The 18,956-nt window shown below is 35.9% G+C and overlaps 1 protein-coding gene across 1 annotated transcript in view; it reads left to right on the forward strand.

The window, feature by feature from the left end:
• ITFG1 (integrin alpha FG-GAP repeat containing 1) overlaps positions 1–18,956 on the forward strand; it is a 288,485-nt gene that overhangs the window by 230,035 nt on the left and 39,494 nt on the right. The gene's annotated exons all lie outside the window — the stretch shown is intronic.

Raw genomic sequence — 18,956 nt, forward strand, 5'->3', positions numbered from 1 at the left:
TTTAAATGTCTTGAAGAAATGAGTAAGAAATAATGAAAAAAATTCAATATTGAACTAAATTAGGCAATATGGCTAACACTAATGAAGGTAAGGAAAAATGTCCATGAGTGTTTATAAAAAACATGAACAAGATAAAAAATTACCTGTGAGATCTATGAGAAGCCTTCAGCGAACATCATCCTCAACGGGGAAAAACTGAGAGCTTTCCCCCTGAGATCAGGAACACGACAGGGATGTCCACTCTCACCACTGTTGTTTAACATAGTGCTGGAAGTCCTAGCATCAGCCATCAGACAACAAAAGGAAATCAAAGGCATCAGAATTGGCAAAGAGGAAGTCAAACTTTCACTCTTCGCAGATGACATGATACTCTACATAGAAAACCCGACAGACTCCACCAGAAGCCTACTAGAACTGATCCAAGAATTCAGCCAAGTTGCAGGGTACAAAATCAACGTACAGAAATCGGTTGCATTTTTATACACCAATAATGAAGCAACAGAAAGAGAAATCAAGAAACTGATCCCATTCACAATTGCACAAAAAACCATAAAATACCTCGGAATAAACCTAACCAAGGATACAAGAGATCTGTATGATGAAAACTATAGAAAACTTATGAAGGAAATTGAAGAAGACACAAAGAAATGGAAAAACATTCCATGCTCATGGATAGGAAGAATAAATATAGTTAAGATGTCATTACTACCTAAAGCACTCTACACATTCAATGCAATTCCAATCAAAATTGCACCAGCATACTTCTCAAAACTAGAACAAACTATCCAAAAATTTGTATGGAACCACAAAAGACCCCGAATAGCCAAAGTAATACTGAAAAATAAAACCAAAACGGGAGGTATCACCATCCCAGACTTCAGCCTCTACTACAAAGCTGTCATCCTCAAGACAGTATGGTATTGGCACAAAAACAGACACATAGACCAATGGAACAGAATTGAGAACTCAGAAGTGGACCCAAAAGTATACAGCCAACTGATCTTTGACAAAGCAGGAAAGAATATCCAATGGAAAAAAGACAGCCTTTTTAACAGATGGTGTTGGGAGAACTGGACAGCAACATGCAGAAGAATGAAACTAGATCATTTTCTCACACCATGCACAAAAATCAACTCAAAATGGATAAAGGACCTGAACGTGAGACAGGAAACTATCAACACCCTAGAGGAGAAAGCAGGAAACAACCTCCTTGACCTCCACCGCAGCAACTTCTTACTTGACACATCCCCAAAAGCAAGGGAATCAAGAGCAAAAATAAACTGTTGGGACCTCATCAAGATTAAAAGCTTCTGCACAGCCAAGGAAACAACCCAGAAAATTAATAGGCAACCAACGGAATGGGAAAAGATAGTTGCAAATGACATATCAGATAAAGGGTTAATATCCAGAATCTATAAGGAACTCACCAAACTACACGCCCGAAAAACAAACAACCCAGTGAAGAAATGGGCAGAAGACATGAACAGACACTTCTCCAAAGAGGACATCCAGATGGCCAACAGACACATGAAACGATGCTCAGCATCCCTCCTCATCAGGGAAATACAAATCAAAACCACACTGAGATACCACCTCACGCCAGTCAGAGTGGCTAAAATGAGCAAATCAGAGAACTCTAGATGCTGGCGAGGATGTGGAGAAACGGGCACCCTCCTGCACTGTTGGTGGGAATGTAAACTGGTACAGCCCCTCTGGAAAACAGTGTGGAGGTTCCTCAGGAAACTAACAATAGAACTCCCTTATGACCCAGCAATAGCACTGCTAGGAATTTACCCAAGGGATACAGAAATGCTGAGGCATAGGAGCACATGTACCCCAATGTTCATAGCAGCACTCTCCACAATAGCTAAAACATGGAAAGAGCCTAAGTGTCCATCAACAGATGAATGGATCAAGAAGATGTGGTTTATCTATACCATGGAATACTACATGGCAATGAGAAACAATGAAATCTGGCCATGTGTAGCAACATGGATGGACCTTGAGGGTGTTATGCTGAGCGAAATAAGTCAGGCAGAGAAGGACAAATACCATATGTTTGCACGTATAGGAGGATTAGGAGGAACTTGACAGAGGACCAAGGGGGAGAAGAAGGGCGGAAATGGTGGGGGAAAGGGAGAGAGGCAAACCATGAGAGACTCTTGAATGCTGACAAAAACTGAGGACTGATGGATGTGGGGGGGAGGGGGGGATGGGCATGAAGGAGGGCACTTTGGGGATGAGCACTGAGTGTTATGTAGAAACTAATTTGACAATAAACTATTTGTAAAAAAAAAAAAAAATTACCTGTGAGAAAAATAAAGTCTATACTGTAAGTCAGCTATTTTTCTAACATTTTGGAATCATAAATTTCATATTGCATATTAAACCTCATATTGATTTTATCTAACATAATGTGATTTACAAGTTCTTCCAGTTTAGTTTTACCATCCAGAGCCAATAATGTAAAATATACTATAGTGTCCAGGTAGGATCCCAACCTTAAAACAAATCCTTAGATAATCAGGTCCTTAACAATGACATAAAAACCCCAAGATTTGTTTAGGCTACTGAACAAGATAGTCTAATGAAGAAAAGAGATGTATTCCAGCCCTGATTTTCTATTATTCAACAGGCATACAGAGGACAGTTAGTTTAAAACAATCTGTATAATACAATACCTAAACAGTATTGTATCAATATGACACACCATAGAATAAGAAAAATGAGCCAAAAAGTGTCCTTGTTTACTTATAGAATGCAAAATTTGAGAGATCACCAATATTTTTTCGTTTAACTTCTCTGAATTCTTTCCAATGAATATCAGATGTGACATTTGAAAGGTGGGACAATATGAGAGATTTGTACTAAGATTTTCACACAAAGTGAACTTACTAGATGATGGGGGTAAAGGGCTCAGCATTCCATAGGAATAGCTAATGTCTTAATTTTTTCTTACCAAAATTTATTAAATCGATTTATGAAATGTTTTCCACAAATATGTTTCTGCATTAAAAATAAAAACAAACTGAAACTACTATAAAATTGTATGTTAACTAGACTTCAATTTAGAAACAAAAACGGACGCCTGGGTGGCTCAGTTGGTTAAGTGTCTGACTTCAGCTCAGGTCATGATCTTGTAATTTATGAGTTCAAGCCCCATGTCAGGCTCTGTGCTGACAGCTCAGAGCCTGGAGCCTGCTGTGGATTCTGTGTGTCTTTCAGTCTCTGCCCTTACTCCACTTGTCTTCTGTCTCTTTTGGTCTCTCTCTCTCAAAAACAAGTAAACATTGAAAAAAAATTTTTTAATAAAAAATAAAAACAAAAACAGACAATTACAACATGACTGCTTCTAATGAGAAGGAGGCTTCATCTCCTAAGTCAGAAGTTGGCAAACTCTAAAAGAACAGAGAGTAAATAGCTTCAGCTTTATGGGTCACATGGTCTCTATCTCAGCTACTCAGCTCTAAAGTAAAAGCAGCTATAGACAATATGTAAACAATGAGCAAAGCTGTGTTCCAATAAAAATTTATAAAAACAAGATGCAGGCCAGGTTTGTCACAGGGGCCATTGTTTGGCAATGCTTACCCAGGGTTATACACGCAATGATTGCTTGACCACTTTTTCAGCCTAACACAAAACAATTGTACAAATGTGTTGTGAGGTGTATCCAAGAAAGTGTGGGTAAATCCTTGGCTTTGTAGTGAATGCAAGAGAAAAAAATGCTTCTGTATGGTCTGAGACCCCAAAATACTCAGAATATGAAATTACAATATACCAGATATCATTGCTGAAAATACGAGGTTTGGTCACCCATGCTTATGACACAATCCCTCCTTTCTCCCATCTCTTCAGAACAGGGGACACCACTCTTTCATACAGTTCAAGCCATCAATGCATGGTGGTGTACCTTATGTTTGGGCTGGCATCTCTGAGTATAACTTCATTCATTAAGGTTTATTTGTGGTTCCTATCCAAGTTTCTAGAGCCTTCACTCTCAAAACAGTACTTCTGAGAAACCATGGTTTGTGACCTAAACTGCATCTACCACACCCTGAGGTGAAACTTTCAGGCCACATTAAAACATGGTTGTGCACAATTTACAAAAATTTCTATGGGGAATTGATCTGCCTGTGTGTAGATGTGGCATCATGTCTTCAATCTTATTATTATGGGCTCTTTAAAACCCTCACATTCCAGTATAAGAAAGAAGATTCAGAATCATTGGGAACTGGGTTGTAATCGTGAGGCACTTAGAAACATCATTCTCCACAGAAAAGTTGCAAAACTGGAAGCAAGGACAAGGTGTAAGACATAGAGGATCAATGACTTTTTATGACTGAAGAGGTCATTATTGTATTCAATAAATATTTATTTATTCACTTCCTGCTATGTCCTAGGTGCTATACGAGACAAAAATCCCTGTCCTCACAGAGATCACAGTCTAGTACACTAGTACAGTATAGTAGTAGAATGAGATATTTGAACTGGGAGTGGCCTTTATGTTGTACAACTCCAACGTTTCACCATTCATATCACAGTCGATGTCAGTGGCACCCTCTGGAGTGGTAAAAGGGACAACCTGTAGTTTTCCATGGTGACCATAACTTGAGTCTTGAAGAACTAGGCTTTTAGTAGGTACAGAAGCAGAAGGAGGGCATGCCAGGTAGAGGAAAATATTATATGTGAAGGCATCATTTCTTTAGTGCCTAAGGTTAGCATTACTATAGGCCCTGTGGCTTCTAAGAGTAAATTCTTGTGACCTGAATTACAAAACCACATCACTCCTTCAGTCATTGAAAAGAATAGCTGTTGAGCACTTACCATGATCCAGGCTCCACTATAAAACATGGGGATACAATACAGCAGTGAACAAATCCAAAATTGTGCCCATCCTCATGGAATTCACAATCCAAGAACATATGAATAATTACAAGAATGATAAGCACTTCAGAAGTAAAGTTATAATTGGAAGAACGTACCTAGTTCAGGTAGTTAAAAATTGGAAGGATGGGAGAGGGATGGATGGAGTAAAAGCATAAAAGAAGAGAAGAGACTTGGATTATTTAGGAAATCAAATATCCACAGCAAAAACAAATCAAGAGTTTCTTTGAAGAAAGTGAGCAGCTCAAAAAAAGAAAAAAGACATTTAATACACTTCTTGCTAATTCTAGATGTTAGCTCTCCATGGGAATGTGTAGGGGGGAATATTGACCTCAGTTTGCATTCTATGATAGGAGAGGAATTTCAAAGAGAAAACAGTTCATTTTATAGAAACTCCATAATTATTCATTTACCATAGGAAGTTAAAAGAGATTATTTACTTTATATATTGTTATAAGTATTCCCATTTATAGTAAGCACCTTTTCCTTATCCCATGGATATGGAAAACATTAAACATATCATTGTCACATAAACCTTACATTAGAATGAGCATCCATATCAGACTTCTTAGAATTTTATAATTTCTACCTTATTGCTTTTTCTGTTGAATAGAACAAGGGAAAGAAAACACTACCCAATGGACAAATCCAGCTTCCTGCCTGTTTTTGTGAATTAAATATTATTGGAACACAACCACATTCATTTATTTGCATATTATCTATGGATACTTTAATGCTATATCAAAGTAACTGCCAATGCAAGACCTTATGGTCCACAAAGCCTAAGGTATTTACTGTTTATATGTCTCTGTAGAGAAAAAGTTTGCGGACATCTGGGCAGAATAACAATAAAAGTAAAAGTTACTCTCATCTTTCTCTGATTAACTAAACTTTTTAAGATAGCACCCTAAATATCCATTCAATCAAATATTTGCTCTTTCAGAGATGTTCCCTCCAAATCATTTTAAATTGTCTTTTGTGACACTGCATAAGCTATAAGATTCTTTCATTTGAAATACTCTTGTATATTGCTCAAGATAGGAGTGCTCCCATCTACATGATTGTTCTTTATCTCAATTTAAATCACTTGCAAATTAAAATTTGCTTGCAAATTTAATAAAGGTTAATGCTGAAATATCCATATTTTCTAATGTATACTACTTGCTTTCTTGCTTGTCAAGGGAATTCTACTCCCACGCATATTCCAACAAGATCCTACACTTCACTTAAAACATCTGATAGACAGTCCTTAAGAGGAAAAGGTCATGCTATTTTGTAGTTACAGATGGAAAATGATTATGCTCCTGTCATAATAGTATAGGCCACGTGAAAGCACTTACACGGTAAATACTTTCAGATCATGCCTTTTAAGAGCTAAATAATTTAATGTAAATCTAAACATTTCAGATTATATATATAACATAATTCAGAAAGCTTAATTCCCAACTTGAATCTCACTGCCTTTTAAGTCTATGAAATTTCAATTCTGTGAACCTCATTTTACTGATTTGCAAAATTTGTATTGGTTAAGAAAGGTGCCTTGCCACTATAAAAAATAAATAAATAAATTCTGCACCACTACAAGCAATTGAAAGGAAGAAGAAGTGTCTCAAACAGTGTTTTTTGTGTACCCAACTGAATCAATGATTTTATTCTCTTGTATTCAATCAAATCCAATCATCAACCAAAAAACTTAGGATATACTAAATACTCTCATAAACTGCCAATTTTTATAAAGTATACAAAATGTAGTCCTAGGAGATAAGTGGGTTCTCCAAACAACTGGCATCAGCATCTCTGGAAAGTTTAAGAAAAGAACATCCACAGGGCTCACCCAGACATATGAAATAACATCTGGGGATGCACTCAGTCAGTCTGTATTTTTACAGTTATTCCAGGTATTCCAGTGCTCTCTAAAGTTTGAAGGTCCAGTCCTCAGCTCTAGACTTTTGGGAAAGGGATTTACTGTAGGCCAACTTTGTCTTACACAGCAATTATGTATACTCGGAAGTGAAATTTTATTCCAAAGATATTTTTGCAAATAAATTATTCATGTAGTTTTAGAATCCTAAATAAAGAAAATGAGAAGGTAAACTTGACAAATGTTTCTGGTTGTGATTAAAATAATTTTGCTCACTCAATAGTTCAGCATAACTGAAATTGAGATTTTATTACCAAAATTAAAAAATAATAATGCGTATATATTGAGTACTTACTGTGTGCCAGGCACTGTTCTAAGTACTTTACACATACTTATTCAGTCTTCACTATAATCCTATGAGAGAGGTTCTTTGATTATCCTTAATTTAAGATGAGGGAACTGAAACAGGGAGAAGTTAAATAACCTGCCACAGATCACACAGAAAATGAATTAAAGAGGAGAAATTTGAATCCATATTGTCTGACTCTAAAAACTATTATTATTTTCAGAATTCGAAAAGCTAATATGTAAAATATATTCAATGTATGGAATAACTCAAAGGCCTAAAATTATTATATTAATTAGCTCAAACTACCATGACAAAATATGATAGAAATTTATGTTCTCACAGTTACGGAACCTGAAAGTTTAAGATCAGGGTATCAGTATGGTCACTTGTTTTGATGGAGGCTCTCTTCCTGGCTTGCCAAGGGTCACCGTCTTGCTATGTATTCATATGGCCTTTCTAGGTTTGAGCACATGGAGAGAGAGTGAGAGTAAGCTCTGTGGTGTCTCAAGGGTTCCACTCTCATGACCTCTCTAACCCTAATTACCTTCCAGATATTATCACATTAGGAGTTGTGGCTTCAATGTATAAATGTGGAGTGCAGACAAACATTCAGTCCATAACATATCAAAATTTATTTCAGAGAAAGTGTGAGGAAGAAATTAATATGAAATTCACAAATGTGTTATGCATCATTCCTGATTGACAGTTGCATAGTTTGGGCTCCTGGCATATCTTTTCAGGATTCACCTAAAGGAATTTAAGATGTATATGTAAATACTTACATGAACTAGAGGAATTATTTCAGAAATTCTTAATCCTTTTAAATTGAAAATTCCTTAATATTAAAAATAAGCACTCCCCAAATTATAAATTTATAAAAATTCAGATTTGCTTTGGAACAGCATTAATATAAAACAGGTATATAAAAGATACTATAGATATAGCAATACTCCTAGCATTTCTACTGTATTAGAAGAGACACAGAGTAAAAATTATTCCAGATATCTTGGCACTTGTAGCAGCATGATCATTTTTTAGTACATTCTGTACTGAATATTCATACAAATGCTAAATGGCACTGTCTTGGAAAAAAAAATTCTGAAAACATGTAATGCTATGACATATAGGGTAAGAGACCAAAAAGACTTTAGGCAGAGGTATCAGTCATATCATTTCAAATGAGGAAGGCAAAGTAGGATTTATTACTCATTATGTACACAGCAGTTCTCAAACTTCTTGGTCTGAGGACCCAAAAGAGTTTTCTTTGAGTTTTGTCTATCACTCTTACTCTATTTGAAATTAAAAACAAATAATTGTTAATGTTTCTATTAATTTGTTTAAAAATAACAATAAACCCATTGTATGTTAATATAACCTATATTTTATGAAAAAAATAACTATATTTTCCAAATTAAAAAATTAGTGTAGTGGCATTGCTTTACATTTTTGTCATATCTCTTTCATGTCTGGCATAATAGAAGACAGGATACTCCTATTTCTTTTTGCTTTCAGTTTTTTCTTGTCTTGGTTTAAAGGCCTGAGAAAATTTAACCTCTCTCACATTTATAATAGAAAATGGGGATGTTTGATTTCCTGTTCAGATTGATATTATACTGAAACTGAACAAATGGCAGTTACTCACAGGTTGCTTATAATTAGGAATTTGAAACCATATCAGTGAATTTTTCCTAATCTGTTACATTACCCACTGGTTATTTAGAAGTCTGTTGAATAATTTCCATACATTTGGGAATTTACATTTATTGAGGCTTGTTTTATGGTCTACTTCTTGGTCCCCCCTGGAGAATGTTCTATGTGTGCTTGATAAGAATACGCATTCCACTGGAGGTGAGTGCAGTATTCTTTACACATGTGCTATGTCTAACTGATTTACAGTAATGTCATCTATTTCCTTGTTGAACTTCTGCCTCATCGTTCTATACATTAATAAAAATGGTATATTAATAATTATAATAGTATCCAGCCATTATTGCTGAATTATTTATTTCTCCCATCAATTCTTTATGTATTTTAGAACTGTGTTGTTAGGTACATTTATAATTATGTCTCCTTTTGTCATTATAAAATGTCTTTTTTGTCTCTACTGACAAATTTTGTGTTAAAGTATATTTTGTCTTAAAGTGTAGTATGGCCACTCCAGCTCTAATCTGGTTACCATCTAGATAGGATTTTAATTCCCTTGTTTCTTATACTCTATTTTTTTAACTTATTTTCTTAGTAGTTTCTCTCAGAATTAGTTTCCATCTTAGAAACAATCTACTTCATATTAATACCAATTTAATTTCAATAGCATAAAAAAACTTTGCTCCAGTGTACCTCAGTTTACTGCCCCCCTTCTGTTCTTCTACTGTCAGACAAATTACATCTTCATGCATTATGTACCCAACAAAATGGTTTTTTAATTATTGTTTTATGCAATAGTATTTTAGATTAAATAGAAGAAAAAATTACCCAAAAAAATACATTTATACCATCTGGTATATTTACCTGTAGTATTTACTGGTACTTCTTATTTATTTGTATGGATTTGAGTTACTCTCTGGTAGATTTTCAGTTCAACCACAAGAACTCCCTTTAGAAATTCCTGTTAGGTGGCTTAATAACCAATTCTCTCAGTTTTTATCTCACAATGTGTTAATTTCCCTTTCTTAAAGGGAATTTCTTGCTGGACTTAATAGATTTAAGTCTACTCTTTTCTTTCACATTTTGAACATAATCATCCTACTGCCTTCTGGCCTCCTTGGTTTCTGATGAGAAATCAGCTGTTCATCATACTGAGAATCCCTTGTATATAATGGGTTATCTCTTGCTGCATTTAAAATTCTGTGACTTTCAACAGTTTGACTATGATGTATTCAGTGAGGTTTGACGATGATGTATCCTGGTGTGGATCTCTTCAAGTTAATCCTATTTGGAGTTTGTTGAGCTTTTAGATATGCAGATTATGTGTTTTATTCAAGCAGTTTCAACCATTATTGCTTCCTATTCTTTCTGCCACTTTTTCTCTCTCCTCTTCTCTGGGAATCCTATTGTTATTATTTTAGTGGTGCTTCATTTGTCACTGAGGCTCCATTCTTTTTGTTGTTGCTGTTGTTATTCCTCATTTTTCTTCTTTTCCTTAGACTGGACAATCTGAATTGACATACCTTCAGTTTTCTTTATTCTTCTACCAGTTTAAATCTGTTGTGGAGCCTCTCTAGTGATTTTTTTCATTTTAGTTATTGTACCCTAGAATTTGTTTTTTCTGTGTATTATTTCTATCTTTTTATTGGTACTCTATTTTGTTGAAACATTGATCTCTTAATTCCTTTCAGTTCTTTACACATGATTTCCTTTAGATTTTCAACATGTTTATAATAGCTGATTTAAAATATCTGCCAAGGGCACCTGGGTGGCTCAGTCGGTTGGGCATCCGACTTTGGCCCAGGTCATGATCTCACGGTTCATGGGTTTGAGCCACGCATTGCGCTCTGTGCTGACAGCTAGCACAGAGCCTGGAGCCTGTCTTCAGATTCTGTGACTCCCTCTCTCTCTGACCCTCCCCTGCTCACGCTATCTCTATCTCTCTCTCAAAAAAAAATTTTTTTAATAAAATAAAATTAAATCTGCCGAGGGGAGTGGACAGAGGCCTGAGACAAAGGAAGGGTGCTTGATCATGGGTTGTTGACAGCATGAAGTTCCTGTACCAGAGATTAGGGAGCTGGGTGAAGCCATTCCCACCTCTTCTGCACATGCTTATGCAAGCATGCACAAGCATGTCACATTGATCCACCCCTGTAAGATAAGTACCACCACTTAGTGGAGAACAGAGCTGTTACACCAAGCCCTGCCCAACTGCAGCCTCCAAGCACATCCCCTAGAAGACCAGCACAAGTCATTCCCCCTGCTTGGTGTGTAAACTATAGGGGGCTTCATAGTTTCAGTTCTAGGGGAAACTGGATGTAACTTTATTCAGGTTTCATTCTGTTTCCTAGTTCATTTATTTGTTTGTTTTCCTTGCTTCCTTTTTTCTTAATAGGTTTTCTTTTTTCTTTTCTTCCTCATTCTTGGATACAGAAAGAGGAATTTTACTTCTACTTTTTTAAGTTTTTTATTCTATTTTATTTGCTTTATTTCATTCTATAATTTTTTTAACTTTTACATTTTTTCTTACCATTTTTTTCTTTTATTTCTCTTTTTTCTCTAGTCTATCAAGCTTCTTTCAACAAGCAGACCAAAACACACCTAGGCTTTAGCTTCCTTTATTTGATGTTTTCTTTTGTTTCTAATTTATTTTTTATATTATTAATTTTTTCTTCCTCCAAAATGACAAGATGAAGGAATGTACCCCAGAAGAAGTAACAGGTAGAAATGACAGACAGGGGCATAATCAACACAGATACAAACAAGATGTCTGAACTAGAATTTAGAACCATGATAACAAGAATACTGGCTGGGGTTGAAAAAGCATAGAAGCCCTTTCTATGAGGATAAGAGAAATAAAATCTAGTTTAGACAAAATTAAATATGCTATAACCAAGATTCAATCTTGAATGGATGCCACACATCAAGGATGGATAAAGCAGAGCAGCAAATCAGCAATATGAATGAGAAAATTATGTAGAATAATGAAGCAGAAAAAAGGAGAGAAACAAAAGCAAAAGATCATGATACAAGATTTAGAGAACTCTATGACTTACTGAACAAAAATAAGATACAAATCATAGGAATCCCAGAAGATGAAAGAGAAAAAGGAGCGGAAGGTTTATGTGAGCAAATTCTAGCAGAAAACTTTACTAATCTGGGGGAGAACACAGACATCAAAATCCAAGAAGCACAGAGAACTTCCATTAGATTCAACAAAATCCGACTTTCTCCAAGGCATATCATAGCCAAATTCACAAAATATACAGACAAGGAAAGAATTATGAAAGCAGCAAGGAGAAAAAAATCCTTAACCTACAAAGGAAGACATACCAGGTTCACAGCAGACCTAGCCAAAGAAACGTGGCATACCGGAAAGGAGTGGCAGGAGATATTCAATGTGCTAAATCGGAAAAATATGCAGCCAAGAGTTCTTTATTCATCAAGGCTGTCATTCAAAATAAAAGGAGAGATAAAAAGTTTCCCAAGCAAAAAATAAAGGAGTTCATGACTCCTAAACCAGCCCTGTAAGAAATTTTAAGGGGGACTCTTTGAGTAGAGAAAATACAAAACAGTACAAAAAAGACAAAAAGCAACAAAGACTAGATAGGAAAGACCATAGATCATCACCAGAAACACCAACTCTACAGGCAACACAATGGCAATAAATTCATTATCTTTCAGCACTTGAAATGTCAATGGAATAAACGCTCCAATCAAAAGACAAAACAAAAGGGGCGCCTGGGTGGCTTAGTCGGTTAAGCGTCTGACTTTCGCTTAGGTCATGATCTTGCAGTTCGTGGGTTCGAGCCCCGCGTCGGGCTCTGTGCTGACTGCCAGCTCAGAGCCTGGAGCCTGTTTCAGAGTCTGTCACTCCCTCTCTCTCTGACCCTCCCCTGCTCACGCTGTCTCTCTCTCTCTCCTAGAAATAAATAAAACATTTAAAAACTTTAAAAAAAAAAAAGACAAAACAAAAGATAACAGAATGGATAAGAAAACGAGATCCATCTATATAATGGTTACAAGAGACCCATTTTAGACCTAAAGACACCTTCAGATTGGAAGTAAAGGGGTGGAGAACCATCTGTCATGTGAATGGTCACCAAAAGAAAGCCAGAGTAGCCATACTTATATCAGACAATCTAGATTTTAAAATAAAGACTATAACAAGTGATGAAAAAGGGCATTATATCATAAGGGGTCCATCCACCAAGAAAACCTAACAATTGTAAACATCTATGCCCCCAACGTGAAAAACCCAAATATACAAATCAATTAATCACAAACATACAGAAACTCATTGATAATAATACCATAATAGTAGAGGATTTCAACAGCCTGCTTACCACAATGGACAGATCATCTAAACAGAAAATCAACAAGGAAATAGTGGCTTTGAATGATACACTGGACCGGATGGACTTAACAGATATATTCAGAACATTTCATTCTAAAGCAGCAGAATACACATTCTTCTTGAGTACATATGGAACATTCTCTAGAAGAGATCACATATTGGGAGACATATCAGCCCTAAACAAGTACAAGAAGATAGAGATCATACCATGCATATTTACAGGCCACAACGCTATGAAACTCAAAATCAACCAACCACAAGAAAAATTTTGAAAGACAATAAATACAGCATCCTATTAAAGAATGAATGGGCTAACCAAGAATTTAAAGAGAAAATTAAGAAATACATGGAAGCTGATAAGTATACCACCACAGCCCAAAGCCTCTGGGACAGAGCAAAAGCAGTCATAAGAGGGATGTATATAGCAATCCAGGCCTTCCTAAAGAAGGAAGAAAGGTCTCAGATACACAACCTAACCTTATACCTCAAAGAGCTAGAAAAAGAACAGCAAAGAAAACTCAGAACCAACAGAGTACAGGAAATACTGAAGTTTAGAGCAGAAATCAATGCTATCAAAATAAAAAAACAAAAACAATACAAAACAAAATAAACAAACCAACAAATTTAAAAAAGGAAAACAGAAAAACAGAGCAATGAAACCAGAATCTGGTTCTTTCAAAGAATTAACAAAATTGATTAAACCGCTAGCCAGTTTGATCAAAAAGAAAAAGGAAATGACCCAAATAAATAAAACCAATAATGAAAGGAGAGAGATCACAACCAACATTGCAGAAATACAAACAGTAATAAGAGACTATTATGAGCAGTTATATGCAAATTATTTGGGCAATCTGGAAAAAATGGACAGATTCCAAGAAACATAAACTACCAAAACTGAAACAGAAAAATACAAAAAAAATTCTATTTTCTACAGATCCATAACCAGTAAAGAATTCGAATTAGTAATCCAAAATCTCAAAAAAAACAAGAGTTCAGGGCCAGATGGCTTTCCAGTGGTATTCTACCAAACATTTAAAGAAGAGTTAACACTTTTGAAGCTGTTCCAAAAAATAGAAAAAGAAAAACTTCCAAACTCACTCTTTGAAGCCAGTATTACCTTGATTCCAAGGTAGTGGACAAAGACTCCACTAAAAAAGGAGAACTACAGACCAATTTTCCTGATGAACATGGATGCAAAAATTCCTAACAAGATACTAGCCAACTGGATCCAACAATACATTAAAAGAATTAATTCACCACGACCAAGTGGAATTTATACCTGGATGCAGGGCTGGTTCAATATCCACAAAACAACCAAAGTGATACATCACATCAATAAAAGAAAAGACAAGAACCACGTGATCCTCTCAATAGATGCAGAGAAGGCATTTGACAAAATAAAGCATCCTTTCTTGATAAAAATCCTCAAGAAAGTAGGGATAGAAGGATCATACCTCAAGATCATAAAATCCATATATAAAAGACTCATCTCTAACATCATCCTCAATGGGGGGAAACTGCGAACTTTCCCCCGAAGGTCATGACCACGACAGGGATGTCCACTCTCCCCACTATTATTCAGCATAGTATTGGAAGTCGTAACCTCAGTAGTCAGACAACACAAAGAAATAAAAGACATCCAAATCAGCAAGGAGGAAGTCAAACTTTCACTCTTCACAAATGACATGATGCTCTATATGGAAAACCCAAAATATTCCACAAAAAACTCCTAGAACTGATTCATGAATTCAGCAGAGTCACAGGATATAAAATCAATACACAGAAATCATTTGCATTCCTATACACCAATAAGGAAGCAACAGAAAGAGAAATCAAGGAATTGATCCCACTTACAATTGCGCCAAAAACCATAAAATACCTAGGAATAAACGTAATCAAAGAGGTGAAAAATCTGTACACTGGAAACCATAGAAAGCTTATGAAAGAAATTGAAGAAGACACAAAAAATAGAAAAATACTCCATACTTCTGGATTGGTAGAACAAATATTGTTAAAATTTTGATACTACCCAAAAATCTACATATTCAGTGCAATCCCTATCAAAATAACAGCAGCATTCTTCACAGAGCTAGAAAAAAACCAATCCTAAAACTTGTATGAAACCAGAAAAGACTCCAAATATCCAAAGCAATCCTGAAAAAGAAAACCGAAGCTGGAGGCATCACAATTCTGGACTTTAAGCTGTATTACAAAGCTGTAATCATCAAGACAGTATGGTCCTGGCACAAAAACAGACACATAGGTCATTGGAACAGAATAAAGAACACAGAAATGGACCCCCAAACATATAGACAACTAATCTTTGACAAAGCAGGAAAGAATATCCAATGGAAAAAAGACAGTCTCTTCAGCAAATGGTGTTGGGAAACCAGGACAGCAGCATGCAGAAGAATGAGCCTGGACCACTTTCTTACACCATACACAAAAATAAATTCAAAATGGATGAAACACCTAAACGTAAGTCAGGAAGCAATAAAAATCCTAGAGGAAAAAACAGGCAGCAACCTCTTTGACCTCAGCCACAGCAACTTCTTACTTGACATGTCACCAGAGGCAAAGGGAAACAAAAGCAAAAATGGACTATTGGAACCTCATCAAGTAAAAAGGTTCTGTACGGGAAAAAAAAAAAAAAAAACAGTCAATAAAACTAAAAGGCAACCTATGGAATTGGAGGAGATATTTTCAAATGACATATCGGATAAAGGGTTAGTATCCAAAATCTATAAAGAACTTACCCAAACTCAACACTCAAAAAACAAATAAACCAGTGAAAACAGATGAAACCAGTAAATTCATGAAGACATGAATAGACACTTTTCCAAAGAAGACATCCAGATGGCCAACAGGCACATGAAAAGATGCTCACCATCACTCATCATCAAATCAAAAGCACATTGCAGTACCACCTCACATCAGTCAGAGTGGCTAATATTAACAACTCAGGAAAAAACAGATGTTGGCAAGGATGTGGAAAAATGGGAACCCTCTTGCACTGTTGGTGGGAATGCAAACTGGTGCAGCCACTCTAGAAAATGGTGTGGAGTTTCCTCAAAAAATGGGCAAAAGACATGAATAGACACTTCTCCAAAGAAGACATCCAGATAGCTAACAGACACATGAAAAAGTCTCAGCATCACTCATCATCGGGGAAATACAAATTAAAACCACAAGGAGATACCACCTCACACTTGTCAGAATGGCTAACACAAACGACTCAGGTAACAACAGATGTTGGCAAGGATGCAGAGAAACAGGATGCCTTTTGCACTGCTGGTCAAAATGCAAACTGGTGCAGTCACTCTGGAAAACAGTATGGATGTTCCTTTAAAAATTAAAATTAGAACTACCCTACGAACCACCAGTTGCACTACCAGGTATCCAGAAGTGCTGATTAAAAGGGGCTCATGCACCTCAATGTTTATAGCAGCACTATGGACAATAGCCAAAGTATGGAAAGAGCCTAAATGTCCATCGACAGATGAATGGATAAAGATGTGTGTATATATACATACAATGGAATATCATTTGTTGAAAAAAAATGAAATCTTACTATTTGCAACAGTGTGGATGGAACTAAAGTATATTGTGCTAAGTGAAATAAATTTGAGAAAGAGAAATATATGATTTCACTCATCTGTGGAATTTAAGAAACAAAACAGATGAACATAAGGGAAGGGAAGCAAAAATAATATAAAAACATAGAAGGAGACAAACCATGAAAGACTCTTAAATACAGAGAACTGAGGGTTGATGGCGAGGTGTTGGGTGGGGGGGATAGGCTAACATGAGCAATGGGCATTAAGGAGGGCAATTGTTGGGTTGAGCACTGGATGTTACATGTAAGTGATGAATCACTAAATTCTATTCCAGAAATAATCATTACACTATATGTTAAGTAACTTGGATTTAAATTTTCAAAAGTAAAAATAATAAAAATAAAATCTCCGCCTAGTAAGTCAAACATCGAGGCTTCCTTGGGAGCAGTTTCTATTAACTGCCTTTTTCCCTCTATGTATGAACCAAACTTTCCTTTGTGTCAATTTTCTGTTAAAAATCAGACATTTTATATAATGTGTTAACCCTGGAGATCTCTCTCCCAGGTTTGTTGGTGGTGGTGTTTATTGTTGTTGCTCCTGTTTTTTCAGTGATTTTCCTGTGCTAATACTTTAAAGTCTCTATGGTGTGTAGCCACTGAAGTCCCTACCCAGTTAGCCCAATGGTCAGATATGATTGGATAGACATTTCCTTAAATGAGATATTACGTGAGAGATTAGGGCCTTTGTGGTCTTTTGTCTGGAAACAGTGTTACGCATGTGTGTGGCCTCCTAGTCTCCAGAAATATGTCAGAGCTTTTCAAAATCCGTCTTTGAACATCTCATTTTTCCTTTTAAGATTTAGTCAACCTCTCATTAGCCCAAACTGATAGCAAATAAAGCAGTTGCTAATGATTGTTTTTAATAAATGTTTCAGTTTGATAGGGCTATCCACCCAGTGCAAGCTCTCAGTCTTACCAAATACTTAGAAAAAAGCTCTTCAGAAAGCTGCCAGACACATCAAATAGTGATTATTCTCTGTGGATGAGGCTTTGGGAACTACCAGCCTGTTCTGACCCTCCATTAGCTGCTAGGCTTTTCATTTTCATAGCTAAGGTAGTTGCAGAGCTGTTGATTTTCAAGGCTACTTCAGAGCTAGAGAAAGGGTTATAGGAATAGGACAAATTAAAATGCAGCAAAGAGCACTATTGTTACCAATATTCGGTTCTTTTCTTGAAGAGATACTCCTCAGATTCTTGCAAACGTTTGATTTCCAGAGTCCTGAAGAAGTTTATTTTGACCATTTTTTTTGCTGGTGTTCTCATTGCTTTTATTATGAAGGATATTTTTGAGGTCCTTACTATACCATTCTAGAAATGATTCTCCTCTACTCTATTACTTTAAAATCCATTGGTCTGTCTTGTACTTTGAATGTTCCTTTATCCATGAATGGTTAATGCAGATCTTCCCAATATTAACATATTTCATTATGTAATATTTTTAAATCATACTTGTTAGGGGTGCCTGGGAGACTGAGTCAGTTAAGTGTCCAACTCTTTATCTCAGTTCAAGTCTTAATCTCGGGGTTATGAGTTTAAGCCCAGCATTGGGCTCCACACTGGACCTGAAGTCTACTAAAAATTTAATTAAATAAATAAAATCAAATCATACTTGTTATGTCACCACTGATCCTATCAGAAAAGTTTTTAAGTTTTTAATATGTCAGGTTCACAGTGATGGATACAAGTCTTCTGAAATTCCAGTTTTTGGGGCACCTGAGTGGCTCAGTCCATTGAATGTCCAACCCTTGATTTCAGCTCAGGTCATGATCCCAGGGTTATAGAATTGAGCCTCACATCAGGCTTAATGCAGAGCGTGGAACCTGCTTAAGATTCATTGCCCCTCTCTCTCTCTCTCTCTCTCTCTCTCTCGCTTCTCTTCCCTACCCACTTGAGCTCTCTCTCTAAAAGTAAAAAAGAAATAAATTCCAACTTTCATTTAGAAACTCAAATTTTATCATTAACTATGAATACTGTCAGTCATTTTCCTACAAATGACAGACTTGCTTTGTTATTTTCAAGAAAATGTCGGCTAAATTGAAATACCTAAGTCTTTAGACTATCTAAATGTCTTAGTTAATTTTTCTCTACTTTATTGGGAAGAACAGTAGAATTTTGAATTCTGTGAAGTGTTCAAAGAATTTCTTGATCATTTTCTCATCTCTTCTTAGGATACTCATTAAAGACATTGATTTATTTGTACTCTATATAATTAGCCTTGATATATAGAGAAAATAAATCATTGTAT

Source organism: Hyaena hyaena, unplaced genomic scaffold, assembly GCF_003009895.1.
Source record: "Hyaena hyaena isolate Hyena2069 unplaced genomic scaffold, ASM300989v1 scaffold_7, whole genome shotgun sequence".
In the NCBI taxonomy this organism is placed as follows: domain Eukaryota; kingdom Metazoa; phylum Chordata; class Mammalia; order Carnivora; family Hyaenidae; genus Hyaena; species Hyaena hyaena.